General features: G+C 54.5%; 21 non-coding genes across 21 annotated transcripts; 13 read left to right on the top strand and 8 right to left on the bottom strand.

The window, feature by feature from the left end:
* Positions 1 to 614: 614 nt before the first annotated feature.
* On the top strand, positions 615 to 686 carry trnae-cuc (transfer RNA glutamic acid (anticodon CUC)). The gene has a single exon. It is a non-coding gene; the product is annotated as a tRNA-Glu (tRNA).
* Positions 687 to 964: 278 nt separating this feature from the next.
* trnaq-uug (transfer RNA glutamine (anticodon UUG)) lies at positions 965 to 1036 on the bottom strand. The gene has a single exon. It is a non-coding gene; the product is annotated as a tRNA-Gln (tRNA).
* A 173-nt stretch (positions 1037 to 1209) lies between these two features.
* On the top strand, positions 1210 to 1282 carry trnat-ugu (transfer RNA threonine (anticodon UGU)). The gene has a single exon. It is a non-coding gene; the product is annotated as a tRNA-Thr (tRNA).
* Positions 1283 to 2180: 898 nt separating this feature from the next.
* Positions 2181 to 2252, bottom strand: trnaq-cug (transfer RNA glutamine (anticodon CUG)). Its single transcript has one exon. It is a non-coding gene; the product is annotated as a tRNA-Gln (tRNA).
* A 202-nt stretch (positions 2253 to 2454) lies between these two features.
* trnat-ugu (transfer RNA threonine (anticodon UGU)) lies at positions 2455 to 2527 on the top strand. The gene has a single exon. It is a non-coding gene; the product is annotated as a tRNA-Thr (tRNA).
* Positions 2528 to 3592: 1065 nt separating this feature from the next.
* trnae-uuc (transfer RNA glutamic acid (anticodon UUC)) lies at positions 3593 to 3664 on the top strand. Its single transcript has one exon. It is a non-coding gene; the product is annotated as a tRNA-Glu (tRNA).
* A 278-nt stretch (positions 3665 to 3942) lies between these two features.
* On the bottom strand, positions 3943 to 4014 carry trnaq-uug (transfer RNA glutamine (anticodon UUG)). Its single transcript has one exon. It is a non-coding gene; the product is annotated as a tRNA-Gln (tRNA).
* Positions 4015 to 4187: 173 nt separating this feature from the next.
* trnat-ugu (transfer RNA threonine (anticodon UGU)) lies at positions 4188 to 4260 on the top strand. Its single transcript has one exon. It is a non-coding gene; the product is annotated as a tRNA-Thr (tRNA).
* Positions 4261 to 5156: 896 nt separating this feature from the next.
* Positions 5157 to 5228, bottom strand: trnaq-cug (transfer RNA glutamine (anticodon CUG)). The gene has a single exon. It is a non-coding gene; the product is annotated as a tRNA-Gln (tRNA).
* Positions 5229 to 5430: 202 nt separating this feature from the next.
* Positions 5431 to 5503, top strand: trnat-ugu (transfer RNA threonine (anticodon UGU)). The gene has a single exon. It is a non-coding gene; the product is annotated as a tRNA-Thr (tRNA).
* Positions 5504 to 6568: 1065 nt separating this feature from the next.
* Positions 6569 to 6640, top strand: trnae-cuc (transfer RNA glutamic acid (anticodon CUC)). The gene has a single exon. It is a non-coding gene; the product is annotated as a tRNA-Glu (tRNA).
* A 278-nt stretch (positions 6641 to 6918) lies between these two features.
* Positions 6919 to 6990, bottom strand: trnaq-uug (transfer RNA glutamine (anticodon UUG)). Its single transcript has one exon. It is a non-coding gene; the product is annotated as a tRNA-Gln (tRNA).
* Positions 6991 to 7163: 173 nt separating this feature from the next.
* trnat-ugu (transfer RNA threonine (anticodon UGU)) lies at positions 7164 to 7236 on the top strand. The gene has a single exon. It is a non-coding gene; the product is annotated as a tRNA-Thr (tRNA).
* A 740-nt stretch (positions 7237 to 7976) lies between these two features.
* trnae-uuc (transfer RNA glutamic acid (anticodon UUC)) lies at positions 7977 to 8048 on the top strand. Its single transcript has one exon. It is a non-coding gene; the product is annotated as a tRNA-Glu (tRNA).
* A 278-nt stretch (positions 8049 to 8326) lies between these two features.
* trnaq-uug (transfer RNA glutamine (anticodon UUG)) lies at positions 8327 to 8398 on the bottom strand. Its single transcript has one exon. It is a non-coding gene; the product is annotated as a tRNA-Gln (tRNA).
* Positions 8399 to 9266: 868 nt separating this feature from the next.
* On the top strand, positions 9267 to 9338 carry trnae-cuc (transfer RNA glutamic acid (anticodon CUC)). The gene has a single exon. It is a non-coding gene; the product is annotated as a tRNA-Glu (tRNA).
* A 278-nt stretch (positions 9339 to 9616) lies between these two features.
* On the bottom strand, positions 9617 to 9688 carry trnaq-uug (transfer RNA glutamine (anticodon UUG)). The gene has a single exon. It is a non-coding gene; the product is annotated as a tRNA-Gln (tRNA).
* Positions 9689 to 9861: 173 nt separating this feature from the next.
* trnat-ugu (transfer RNA threonine (anticodon UGU)) lies at positions 9862 to 9934 on the top strand. The gene has a single exon. It is a non-coding gene; the product is annotated as a tRNA-Thr (tRNA).
* An 898-nt stretch (positions 9935 to 10832) lies between these two features.
* trnaq-cug (transfer RNA glutamine (anticodon CUG)) lies at positions 10833 to 10904 on the bottom strand. Its single transcript has one exon. It is a non-coding gene; the product is annotated as a tRNA-Gln (tRNA).
* Positions 10905 to 11106: 202 nt separating this feature from the next.
* Positions 11107 to 11179, top strand: trnat-ugu (transfer RNA threonine (anticodon UGU)). The gene has a single exon. It is a non-coding gene; the product is annotated as a tRNA-Thr (tRNA).
* A 1064-nt stretch (positions 11180 to 12243) lies between these two features.
* trnae-cuc (transfer RNA glutamic acid (anticodon CUC)) lies at positions 12244 to 12315 on the top strand. Its single transcript has one exon. It is a non-coding gene; the product is annotated as a tRNA-Glu (tRNA).
* The last annotated feature ends 185 nt before the right edge of the window (positions 12316 to 12500 follow it).

Below are 12500 nucleotides of genomic sequence, written 5' to 3'. Positions count from 1 at the left end.
AGGCTGCTTTGGCATAACGGGCTCGACCTGAGCAGCGCGGGCATCCCGGAGCCATCTTTTCACGGTCTGGTTCTGGCCTTGTGTAGGGAAAGCCTGGCGTCAATATCGAAGACAGTCGTGATTCCGTTCCCCCAGCGGCAAAGTGCTCTCAACTTGGTGTAAGTCTTGTTTTCTTCTTTGTGCTGGGCAATGTGGTTTTCTTTGTGTGTGTGAGTGTTAACCCACCGATGTGTGATGGCTGTAACTCCTGTGATTGTGAAGAATCTTTAGAAATCTTGTACTGCAAGTTTTGTCTGTCAAGCGACACTAGTCTGTATGACACTGAACCTGGTGGGTTTCCCTGTTGTGTCTTTCCAGTTTTTCACAACACAGTTCCTCCCCCAGTTGGCTGACCATTGTGTCGCGGAAGCTGTTGTAGCAGTGATTCTTTTGCGGGTTAGATCTAAGTGACGACGGCAGGCGGGGTCGTGTCTTCAACGGGTTACTGCAGTTTTAAAATCGCTGGTGGATGAGTCTCTGTCTCAATTAAAGATTGCCGAGCCTGGCCCCGCTTTCAGAGCCGACGTCGGTCGCACTGCGGGCACGCCACAGACGGGAGAGGGCTTTTCCCCGTGTCCCTGGTGGTCTAGTGGTTAGGATTCGGCGCTCTCACCGCCGCGGCCCGGGTTCGATTCCCGGTCAGGGAAGTGTGGCCTTTTTTCCCACACCCCGTTTGTTACCCTTAGAGCCGTGCAAGACGTTGAACTCGGAGGAGGTGTTCCGGGTATTTTGACGACGCAGGAACCTCTGTCATAAAATACACGCATGTCTGCTGTACACTCGATCGTCTGCAGTAGTGGGTGATATCTTGCAGGTCCTAGAAAGGCTGATGAGTAAAAGCAGGTTTCTTTGCCCACAGCAGAGCACGCAAGGAAAGCAGCCCACGATCCCATACACAGGTCCTGATTTCAATGTCACCCACAACAGGTTCCACCGAGACTTGAACTCGGATCGCTGGATTCAAAGCCCAGAGTGCTAACCATTACACCATGGAACCACACGAGAGCTGGGGCGACGTCCATGGGCCTGTGCAAGACTTCAGCTTCGCCGTGGCGTCCTTTCTTTGCTTTCTCCATTGTGTAGCTGAGCCGGGCACCGTGTCTCCCACATGTAGCCAGCTGCGTGACTCGGTACGTTTGTGTGTGCGTGAGTCAGGGTCTGGAGCCTCGTGGCTCCATAGTTCAGGGGTTAGAGCACTGGCCTTGTAAACCAGGGGTCGCGAGTTCAAATCTCGCCGGGGCCTTTTGCACTCGGGCTGGACGCGGAGCAGGGTCTCCCGCTTGTAAAGGGGTATCAGCTGAGGGCCGTAATTGTGTGAATACTGGCAAGCAACAGGGTGTGGTGGCTCTTGGCTTTCTCTGTCTCTTGCCTGCTTCCTGTCCCTCACTCACACCCCACGCCCCGGGGACGTCATACCCTGCTGTGATAATTGATAGGTGCCGAGGAAAACAATGCCAAGCTGGCTGTCGTTGTCCTCATCAAGTCCCGGGCTCTTCCCCGACTGTGTGGGAACTGACGAGCACTTGCGACAAATGCTGCCATTGGACTCCTTGATTAAGAAGGCGGGGGCCCCTGCGTAGATGAAGCAGCAGTTCAGCAGAAGCGTGAGAAATTTTCCTGGAGAGCCTTTACAGACACACTGGCTACTTGTGATTTCATTTTCTGTCAAGCGAAACTAGTCTGTATGACACTGAACCTCGTGGGTTTCCCTGTTGTGTCCTTCCAGTCATTCACACCACGGTTCCTCCCCCAGGTGGCTGACCATTGCGTCGCGGAAGCTGTTGTAGCAGTGATTCTTTTACGGGTTAAATCTAAGTGACGACGGCAGGCGGGGTCGTGTCTTCACCGGGTTACTGCAGTTTTAAAATCGCGGGTGGATGAGTCTCTGTCTCAATTCAAGATTGCCGAGCTCGGCCCCTCTTTAAGAGCCGACGTCGGTCGCGCTGCGGGCACGCCACAGATGGGAGAGGGCCTTTCCCTGTGTCCCTGGTGGTCTAGTGGTTAGGATTCGGCACTCTCACCGCTGCGGCCCAAGTTCAGTTCCTGGTCAGGGAAGCGTGGCTTTTTTCCCCCCACCCCGTTTATTTCAGCGGGAATTCCCGTTTGGCATTCCAGACACCAATTCCAATGTCACCCACAAAAGGTTCCACCGAGATTTGAACTCGGATCGCTGGATTCAGAGTCCAGAGTGCTAACCATTACACCATGGAACCACACAAGAGCCGGGGCGACTGTCGATTCCCTTGGTGATCTTCGGTGTCTTCCATGGGCCTGTGCAAGACTTCAGCTTCGCCGTGGCGTCCTTTCTCTGCTCTCTCCGCTGTGTAGCTGAGCCGGGCACCGTGTCTCCCTCATGTTGCCAGCTGCTTGACTCGGTACGTTTGTGTGCGCGTGAGTCAGGACCTGGAGCCTCGTGGCTCCATAGCTCAGGGGTTAGAGCACTGGTCTTGTAAACCAGGGGTCGCGAGTTCAAATCTCGCTGGGGCCTTTTGCCCTCCTTTTGCACTCGGGCTGGACTCGGAGCAGGGTCTCCCACTTGTAAAGGGGTATCAGCTGAGGGCCATAGTTGTGTGATTACTGGCAAGCAACAGGGTGTGGTGGCTCTTGACTTCCTCTGTCTCTTGCTTGCTTCCTGTCCCTCACTCACACCCCACGCCCCGGGGACGTCACACCCTGCTGTGATAATTGATAGGTGCCGAGGAAAACAATGCCAAGCTGGCTGTCGTTGTCCTCATCAAGTCCCGGGCTCCTCCCCGACTGTGTGGGAACTGACGAGCACTTGCGACTAATGCTGCCATTGGACTCCTTGATTAAGAAGGCGGGGGCCCCTGTGTAGATGAAGCAGCAGTTCAGCAGAAGCGCAAGAGAGATTTTCCTGGAGAGCCTTTGCAGACCAGGAAGCAGACACACTGGCTGCTTGAGTTTTCATTGCCCGCCACAGGCTGCTTTGGCATAACGGGCTCGACCTGAGCAGCGCGGGCATCCCGGAGCCATCTTTTCACGGTCTGGTTCTGGCCTTGTGTAGGGAAAGCCTGGCGTCAATATCGAAGACAGTCGTGATTCCGTTCCCCCAGCGGCAAAGTGCTCTCAACTTGGTGTAAGTCTTGTTTTCTTCTTTGTGCTGGGCGATGTGGTTTTCTTTGTGTGTGTGAGTGTTAACCCACCGATGTGTGATGGCTGTAACTCCTGTGATTGTGAAGAATCTTTAGAAATCTTGTACTGCAAGTTTTGTCTGTCAAGCGACACTAGTCTGTATGACACTGAACCTCGTGGGTTTCCCTGTTGTGTCTTTCCAGTTTTTCACAACACAGTTCCTCCCCCAGTTGGCTGACCATTGTGTCGCGGAAGCTGTTGTAGCAGTGATTCTTTTGCGGGTTAGATCTAAGTGACGACGGCAGGCGGGGTCGTGTCTTCAGCGGGTTACTGCAGTTTTAAAATCGCTGGTGGATGAGTCTCTGTCTCAATTAAAGATTGCCGAGCTTGGCCCCGCTTTCAGAGCCGACGTCGGTCGCACTGCGGGCACGCCACAGACGGGAGAGGGCTTTTCCCCGTGTCCCTGGTGGTCTAGTGGTTAGGATTCGGCGCTTTCACCGCCGCGGCCCGGGTTCGATTCCCGGTCAGGGAAGTGTGGCCTTTTTTCCCACACCCCGTTTGTTACCCTTAGAGCCGTGCAAGACGTTGAACTCGGAGGAGGTGTTCCGGGTATTTTGACGACGCAGGAACCTCTGTCATAAAATACACGCATGTCTGCTGTACACTCAATCGTCTGCAGTAGTGGGTGATATCTTGCAGGTCCTAGAAAGGCTGATGAGTAAAAGCAGGTTTCTTTGCCCACAGCAGAGCACGCAAGGAAAGCAGCCCACGATCCCATACACAGGTCCTGATTTCAATGTCACCCACAACAGGTTCCACCGAGACTTGAACTCAGATCGCTGGATTCAAAGCCCAGAGTGCTAACCATTACACCATGGAACCACACGAGAGCTGGGGCGACGTCCATGGGCCTGTGCAAGACTTCAGCTTCGCCGTGGCGTCCTTTCTTTGCTTTCTCCATTGTGTAGCTGAGCCGGGCACCGTGTCTCCCACATGTAGCCAGCTGCGTGACTCGGTACGCTTGTGTGTGCGTGAGTCAGGGTCTGGAGCCTCGTGGCTCCATAGTTCAGGGGTTAGAGCACTGGCCTTGTAAACCAGGGGTCGCGAGTTCAAATCTCGCCGGGGCCTTTTGCACTCGGGCTGGACGCGGAGCAGGGTCTCCCGCTTGTAAAGGGGTATCAGCTGAGGGCCGTAATTGTGTGAATACTGGCAAGCAACAGGGTGTGGTGGCTCTTGGCTTTCTCTGTCTCTTGCCTGCTTCCTGTCCCTCACTCACACCCCATGCCCCGGGGACGTCATACCCTGCTGTGATAATTGATAGGTGCCGAGGAAAACAATGCCAAGCTGGCTGTCGTTGTCCTCATCAAGTCCCGGGCTCTTCCCCGACTGTGTGGGAACTGACGAGCACTTGCGACAAATGCTGCCATTGGACTCCTTGATTAAGAAGGCGGGGGCCCCTGCGTAGATGAAGCAGCAGTTCAGCAGAAGCGTGAGAAATTTTCCTGGAGAGCCTTTACAGACACACTGGCTACTTGTGATTTCATTTTCTGTCAAGCGAAACTAGTCTGTATGACACTGAACCTCGTGGGTTTCCCTGTTGTGTCCTTCCAGTCATTCACACCACGGTTCCTCCCCCAGGTGGCTGACCATTGCGTCGCGGAAGCTGTTGTAGCAGTGATTCTTTTACGGGTTAGATCTAAGTGACGACGGCAGGCGGGGTCGTGTCTTCAACGGGTTACTGCAGTTTTAAAATCGCGGGTGGATGAGTCTCTGTCTCAATTCAAGATTGCCGAGCTCGGCCCCGCATTAAGAGCCGACGTCGGTCGCGCTGCGGGCACGCCACAGATGGGAGAGGGCCTTTCCCTGTGTCCCTGGTGGTCTAGTGGTTAGGATTCGGCACTCACCGCTGCGGCCCAAGTTCAGTTCCTGGTCAGGGAAGCGTGGCTTTTTTCCCCCCACCCCGTTTATTTCAGCGGGAATTCCCGTTTGGCATTCCAGACACCAATTCCAATGTCACCCACAAAAGGTTCCACCGAGATTTGAACTCGGATCGCTGGATTCAGAGTCCAGAGTGCTAACCATTACACCATGGAACCACACAAGAGCCGGGGCGACTGTCGATTCCCTTGGTGATCTTCGGTGTCTTCCATGGGCCTGTGCAAGACTTCAGCTTCGCCGTGGCGTCCTTTCTCTGCTCTCTCCGCTGTGTAGCTGAGCCGGGCACCGTGTCTCCCTCATGTTGCCAGCTGCTTGACTCGGTACGTTTGTGTGCGCGTGAGTCAGGACCTGGAGCCTCGTGGCTCCATAGCTCAGGGGTTAGAGCACTGGTCTTGTAAACCAGGGGTCGCGAGTTCAAATCTCGCTGGGGCCTTTTGCCCTCCTTTTGCACTCGGGCTGGACTCGGAGCAGGGTCTCCCACTTGTAAAGGGGTATCAGCTGAGGGCCATAGTTGTGTGATTACTGGCAAGCAACAGGGTGTGGTGGCTCTTGACTTCCTCTGTCTCTTGCTTGCTTCCTGTCCCTCACTCACACCCCACGCCCCGGGGACGTCACACCCTGCTGTGATAATTGATAGGTGCCGAGGAAAACAATGCCAAGCTGGCTGTCGTTGTCCTCATCAAGTCCCGGGCTCCTCCCCGACTGTGTGGGAACTGACGAGCACTTGCGACTAATGCTGCCATTGGACTCCTTGATTAAGAAGGCGGGGGCCCCTGTGTAGATGAAGCAGCAGTTCAGCAGAAGCGCAAGAGAGATTTTCCTGGAGAGCCTTTGCAGACCAGGAAGCAGACACACTGGCTGCTTGAGTTTTCATTGCCCGCCACAGGCTGCTTTGGCATAACGGGCTCGACCTGAGCAGCGCGGGCATCCCGGAGCCATCTTTTCACGGTCTGGTTCTGGCCTTGTGTAGGGAAAGCCTGGCGTCAATATCGAAGACAGTCGTGATTCCGTTCCCCCAGCGGCAAAGTGCTCTCAACTTGGTGTAAGTCTTGTTTTCTTCTTTGTGCTGGGCGATGTGGTTTTCTTTGTGTGTGTGAGTGTTAACCCACCGATGTGTGATGGCTGTAACTCCTGTGATTGTGAAGAATCTTTAGAAATCTTGTACTGCATGTTTTGTCTGTCAAGCGACACTAGTCTGTATGACACTGAACCTGGTGGGTTTCCCTGTTGTGTCTTTCCAGTTTTTCACAACACAGTTCCTCCCCCAGTTGGCTGACCATTGTGTCGCGGAAGCTGTTGTAGCAGTGATTCTTTTGCGGGTTAGATCTAAGTGACGACGGCAGGCGGGGTCGTGTCTTCAACGGGTTACTGCAGTTTTAAAATCGCTGGTGGATGAGTCTCTGTCTCAATTAAAGATTGCCGAGCTTGGCCCCGCTTTCAGAGCCGACGTCGGTCGCACTGCGGGCACGCCACAGACGGGAGAGGGCTTTTCCCCGTGTCCCTGGTGGTCTAGTGGTTAGGATTCGGCGCTCTCACCGCCGCGGCCCGGGTTCGATTCCCGGTCAGGGAAGTGTGGCCTTTTTTCCCACACCCCGTTTGTTACCCTTAGAGCCGTGCAAGACGTTGAACTCGGAGGAGGTGTTCCGGGTATTTTGACGACGCAGGAACCTCTGTCATAAAATACACGCATGTCTGCTGTACACTCAATCGTCTGCAGTAGTGGGTGATATCTTGCAGGTCCTAGAAAGGCTGATGAGTAAAAGCAGGTTTCTTTGCCCACAGCAGAGCACGCAAGGAAAGCAGCCCACGATCCCATACACAGGTCCTGATTTCAATGTCACCCACAACAGGTTCCACCGAGACTTGAACTCGGATCGCTGGATTCAAAGCCCAGAGTGCTAACCATTACACCATGGAACCACACGAGAGCTGGGGCGACGTCCATGGGCCTGTGCAAGACTTCAGCTTCGCCGTGGCGTCCTTTCTTTGCTTTCTCCATTGTGTAGCTGAGCCGGGCACCGTGTCTCCCACATGTAGCCAGCTGCGTGACTCGGTACGCTTGTGTGTGCGTGAGTCAGGGTCTGGAGCCTCGTGGCTCCATAGTTCAGGGGTTAGAGCACTGGCCTTGTAAACCAGGGGTCGCGAGTTCAAATCTCGCCGGGGCCTTTTGCACTCGGGCTGGACGCGGAGCAGGGTCTCCCGCTTGTAAAGGGGTATCAGCTGAGGGCCGTAATTGTGTGAATACTGGCAAGCAACAGGGTGTGGTGGCTCTTGGCTTTCTCTGTCTCTTGCCTGCTTCCTGTCCCTCACTCACACCCCACGCCCCGGGGACGTCATACCCTGCTGTGATAATTGATAGGTGCCGAGGAAAACAATGCCAAGCTGGCTGTCGTTGTCCTCATCAAGTCCCGGGCTCTTCCCCGACTGTGTGGGAACTGACGAGCACTTGCGACAAATGCTGCCATTGGACTCCTTGATTAAGAAGGCGGGGGCCCCTGCGTAGATGAAGCAGCAGTTCAGCAGAAGCGTGAGAAATTTTCCTGGAGAGCCTTTACAGACACACTGGCTACTTGTGATTTCATTTTCTGTCAAGCGAAACTAGTCTGTATGACACTGAACCTCGTGGGTTTCCCTGTTGTGTCCTTCCAGTCATTCACACCACGGTTCCTCCCCCAGGTGGCTGACCATTGCGTCGCGGAAGCTGTTGTAGCAGTGATTCTTTTACGGGTTAGATCTAAGTGACGACGGCAGGCGGGGTCGTGTCTTCAACGGGTTACTGCAGTTTTAAAATCGCGGGTGGATGAGTCTCTGTCTCAATTCAAGATTGCCGAGCTTGGCCCCGCTTTCAGAGCCGACGTCGGTCGCACTGCGGGCACGCCACAGACGGGAGAGGGCTTTTACCCGTGTCCCTGGTGGTCTAGTGGTTAGGATTCGGCGCTTTCACCGCCGCGGCCCGGGTTCGATTCCCGGTCAGGGAAGTGTGGCCTTTTTTCCCACACCCCGTTTGTTACCCTTAGAGCCGTGCAAGACGTTGAACTCGGAGGAGGTGTTCCGGGTATTTTGACGACGCAGGAACCTCTGTCATAAAATACACGCATGTCTGCTGTACACTCAATCGTCTGCAGTAGTGGGTGATATCTTGCAGGTCCTAGAAAGGCTGATGAGTAAAAGCAGGTTTCTTTGCCCACAGCAGAGCACGGAAGGAAAGCAGCCCACGATTCCATACACAGGTCCCGATTTCAACGTCACCCACAACAGGTTCCACCAAGACTTGAACTCGGATCGCTGGATTCAAAGCCCAGAGTGCTAACCATTACACCATGGAACCAAACGAGAACTGGGGCGACTGGGCACGAAGCTGGCTGTCGTTGTCCTCATCAAGTCCCGGGCTCCTCCCCGACTGTGTGGGAACTGACGAGCACTTGCGACTAATGCTGCCATTGGACTCCTTGATTAAGAAGGCGGGGGCCCCTGTGTAGATGAAGCAGCAGTTCAGCAGAAGCGCAAGAGAGATTTTCCTGGAGAGCCTTTGCAGACCAGGAAGCAGACACACTGGCTGCTTGAGTTTTCATTGCCCGCCACAGGCTGCTTTGGCATAACGGGCTCGACCTGAGCAGCGCGGGCATCCCGGAGCCATCTTTTCACGGTCTGGTTCTGGCCTTGTGTAGGGAAAGCCTGGCGTCAATATCGAAGACAGTCGTGATTCCGTTCCCCCAGCGGCAAAGTGCTCTCAACTTGGTGTAAGTCTTGTTTTCTTCTTTGTGCTGGGCGATGTGGTTTTCTTTGTGTGTGTGAGTGTTAACCCACCGATGTGTGATGGCTGTAACTCCTGTGATTGTGAAGAATCTTTAGAAATCTTGTACTGCAAGTTTTGTCTGTCAAGCGACACTAGTCTGTATGACACTGAACCTCGTGGGTTTCCCTGTTGTGTCTTTCCAGTTTTTCACAACACAGTTCCTCCCCCAGTTGGCTGACCATTGTGTCGCGGAAGCTGTTGTAGCAGTGATTCTTTTGCGGGTTAGATCTAAGTGACGACGGCAGGCGGGGTCGTGTCTTCAACGGGTTACTGCAGTTTTAAAATCGCTGGTGGATGAGTCTCTGTCTCAATTAAAGATTGCCGAGCCTGGCCCCGCTTTCAGAGCCGACGTCGGTCGCACTGCGGGCACGCCACAGACGGGAGAGGGCTTTTCCCCGTGTCCCTGGTGGTCTAGTGGTTAGGATTCGGCGCTCTCACCGCCGCGGCCCGGGTTCGATTCCCGGTCAGGGAAGTGTGGCCTTTTTTCCCACACCCCGTTTGTTACCCTTAGAGCCGTGCAAGACATTGAACTCGGAGGAGGTGTTCCGGGTATTTTGACGACGCAGGAACCTCTGTCATAAAATACACGCATGTCTGCTGTACACTCAATCGTCTGCAGTAGTGGGTGATATCTTGCAGGTCCTAGAAAGGCTGATGAGTAAAAGCAGGTTTCTTTGCCCACAGCAGAGCACGCAAGGAAAGCAGCCCACGATCCCATACACAGGTCCTGATTTCAATGTCACCCACAACAGGTTCCACCGAGACTTGAACTCGGATCGCTGGATTCAAAGCCCAGAGTGCTAACCATTACACCATGGAACCACACGAGAGCTGGGGCGACGTCCATGGGCCTGTGCAAGACTTCAGCTTCGCCGTGGCGTCCTTTCTTTGCTTTCTCCATTGTGTAGCTGAGCCGGGCACCGTGTCTCCCACATGTAGCCAGCTGCGTGACTCGGTACGCTTGTGTGTGCGTGAGTCAGGGTCTGGAGCCTCGTGGCTCCATAGTTCAGGGGTTAGAGCACTGGCCTTGTAAACCAGGGGTCGCGAGTTCAAATCTCGCCGGGGCCTTTTGCACTCGGGCTGGACGCGGAGCAGGGTCTCCCGCTTGTAAAGGGGTATCAGCTGAGGGCCGTAATTGTGTGAATACTGGCAAGCAACAGGGTGTGGTGGCTCTTGGCTTTCTCTGTCTCTTGCCTGCTTCCTGTCCCTCACTCACACCCCACGCCCCGGGGACGTCATACCCTGCTGTGATAATTGATAGGTGCCGAGGAAAACAATGCCAAGCTGGCTGTCGTTGTCCTCATCAAGTCCCGGGCTCTTCCCCGACTGTGTGGGAACTGACGAGCACTTGCGACAAATGCTGCCATTGGACTCCTTGATTAAGAAGGCGGGGGCCCCTGCGTAGATGAAGCAGCAGTTCAGCAGAAGAGTGAGAAATTTTCCTGGAGAGCCTTTACAGACACACTGGCTACTTGTGATTTCATTTTCTGTCAAGCGAAACTAGTCTGTATGACACTGAACCTCGTGGGTTTCCCTGTTGTGTCCTTCCAGTCATTCACACCACGGTTCCTCCCCCAGGTGGCTGACCATTGCGTCGCGGAAGCTGTTGTAGCAGTGATTCTTTTACGGGTTAGATCTAAGTGACGACGGCAGGCGGGGTCGTGTCTTCAACGGGTTACTGCAGTTTTAAAATCGCGGGTGGATGAGTCTCTGTCTCAATTCAAGATTGCCGAGCTCGGCCCCGCTTTAAGAGCCGACGTCGGTCGCGCTGCGGGCACGCCACAGATGGGAGAGGGCCTTTCCCTGTGTCCCTGGTGGTCTAGTGGTTAGGATTCGGCACTCTCACCGCTGCGGCCCAAGTTCAGTTCCTGGTCAGGGAAGCGTGGCTTTTTTCCCCCCACCCCGTTTATTTCAGCGGGAATTCCCGTTTGGCATTCCAGACACCAATTCCAATGTCACCCACAAAAGGTTCCACCGAGATTTGAACTCGGATCGCTGGATTCAGAGTCCAGAGTGCTAACCATTACACCATGGAACCACACAAGAGCCGGGGCGACTGTCGATTCCCTTGGTGATCTTCGGTGTCTTCCATGGGCCTGTGCAAGACTTCAGCTTCGCCGTGGCGTCCTTTCTCTGCTCTCTCCGCTGTGTAGCTGAGCCGGGCACCGTGTCTCCCTCATGTTGCCAGCTGCTTGACTCGGTACGTTTGTGTGCGCGTGAGTCAGGACCTGGAGCCTCGTGGCTCCATAGCTCAGGGGTTAGAGCACTGGTCTTGTAAACCAGGGGTCGCGAGTTCAAATCTCGCTGGGGCCTTTTGCCCTCCTTTTGCACTCGGGCTGGACTCGGAGCAGGGTCTCCCACTTGTAAAGGGGTATCAGCTGAGGGCCATAGTTGTGTGATTACTGGCAAGCAACAGGGTGTGGTGGCTCTTGACTTCCTCTGTCTCTTGCTTGCTTCCTGTCCCTCACTCACACCCCACGCCCCGGGGACGTCACACCCTGCTGTGATAATTGATAGGTGCCGAGGAAAACAATGCCAAGCTGGCTGTCGTTGTCCTCATCAAGTCCCGGGCTCCTCCCCGACTGTGTGGGAACTGACGAGCACTTGCGACTAATGCTGCCATTGGACTCCTTGATTAAGAAGGCGGGGGCCCCTGTGTAGATGAAGCAGCAGTTCAGCAGAAGCGCAAGAGAGATTTTCCTGGAGAGCCTTTGCAGACCAGGAAGCAGACACACTGGCTGCTTGAGTTTTCATTGCCCGCCACAGGCTGCTTTGGCATAACGGGCTCGACCTGAGCAGCGCGGGCATCCCGGAGCCATCTTTTCACGGTCTGGTTCTGGCCTTGTGTAGGGAAAGCCTGGCGTCAATATCGAAGACAGTCGTGATTCCGTTCCCCCAGCGGCAAAGTGCTCTCAACTTGGTGTAAGTCTTGTTTTCTTCTTTGTGCTGGGCGATGTGGTTTTCTTTGTGTGTGTGAGTGTTAACCCACCGATGTGTGATGGCTGTAACTCCTGTGATTGTGAAGAATCTTTAGAAATCTTGTACTGCAAGTTTTGTCTGTCAAGCGACACTAGTCTGTATGACACTGAACCTCGTGGGTTTCCCTGTTGTGTCTTTCCAGTTTTTCACAACACAGTTCCTCCCCCAGTTGGCTGACCATTGTGTCGCGGAAGCTGTTGTAGCAGTGATTCTTTTGCGGGTTAGATCTAAGTGACGACGGCAGGCGGGGTCGTGTCTTCAACGGGTTACTGCAGTTTTAAAATCGCTGGTGGATGAGTCTCTGTCTCAATTAAAATTGCCGAGCTTGGCCCCGCTTTCAGAGCCGACGTCGGTCGCACTGCGGGCACGCCACAGACGGGAGAGGGCTTTTCCCTGTGTCCCTGGTGGTCTAGTGGTTAGGATTCGGCGCTCTCACCGCCGCGGCCCGGGTTCGATTCCCGGTCAGGGAAGTGTGGCCTTTTTTCCCACACCCCGTTTGTTACCCTTAGAGCCGTGCAAGACGTTGAACTCGGAGGAGGTGTTCCGGGTATTTTGACGACGCAGGAACCTCTGTCATAAAATACATGCATGTCTGCTGTACACTCCATCGTCTGCAGTAGTGGGTGATATCTTGCAGGTCCTAGAAAGGCTGATG

This window comes from Lepisosteus oculatus, chromosome 6, assembly GCF_040954835.1.
Source record: "Lepisosteus oculatus isolate fLepOcu1 chromosome 6, fLepOcu1.hap2, whole genome shotgun sequence".
NCBI classification, from domain to species: domain Eukaryota; kingdom Metazoa; phylum Chordata; class Actinopteri; order Semionotiformes; family Lepisosteidae; genus Lepisosteus; species Lepisosteus oculatus.
The sequence above is the reverse complement of the archived record's forward strand: the minus strand, read 5'-3'. Positions and strand labels throughout refer to the sequence as shown.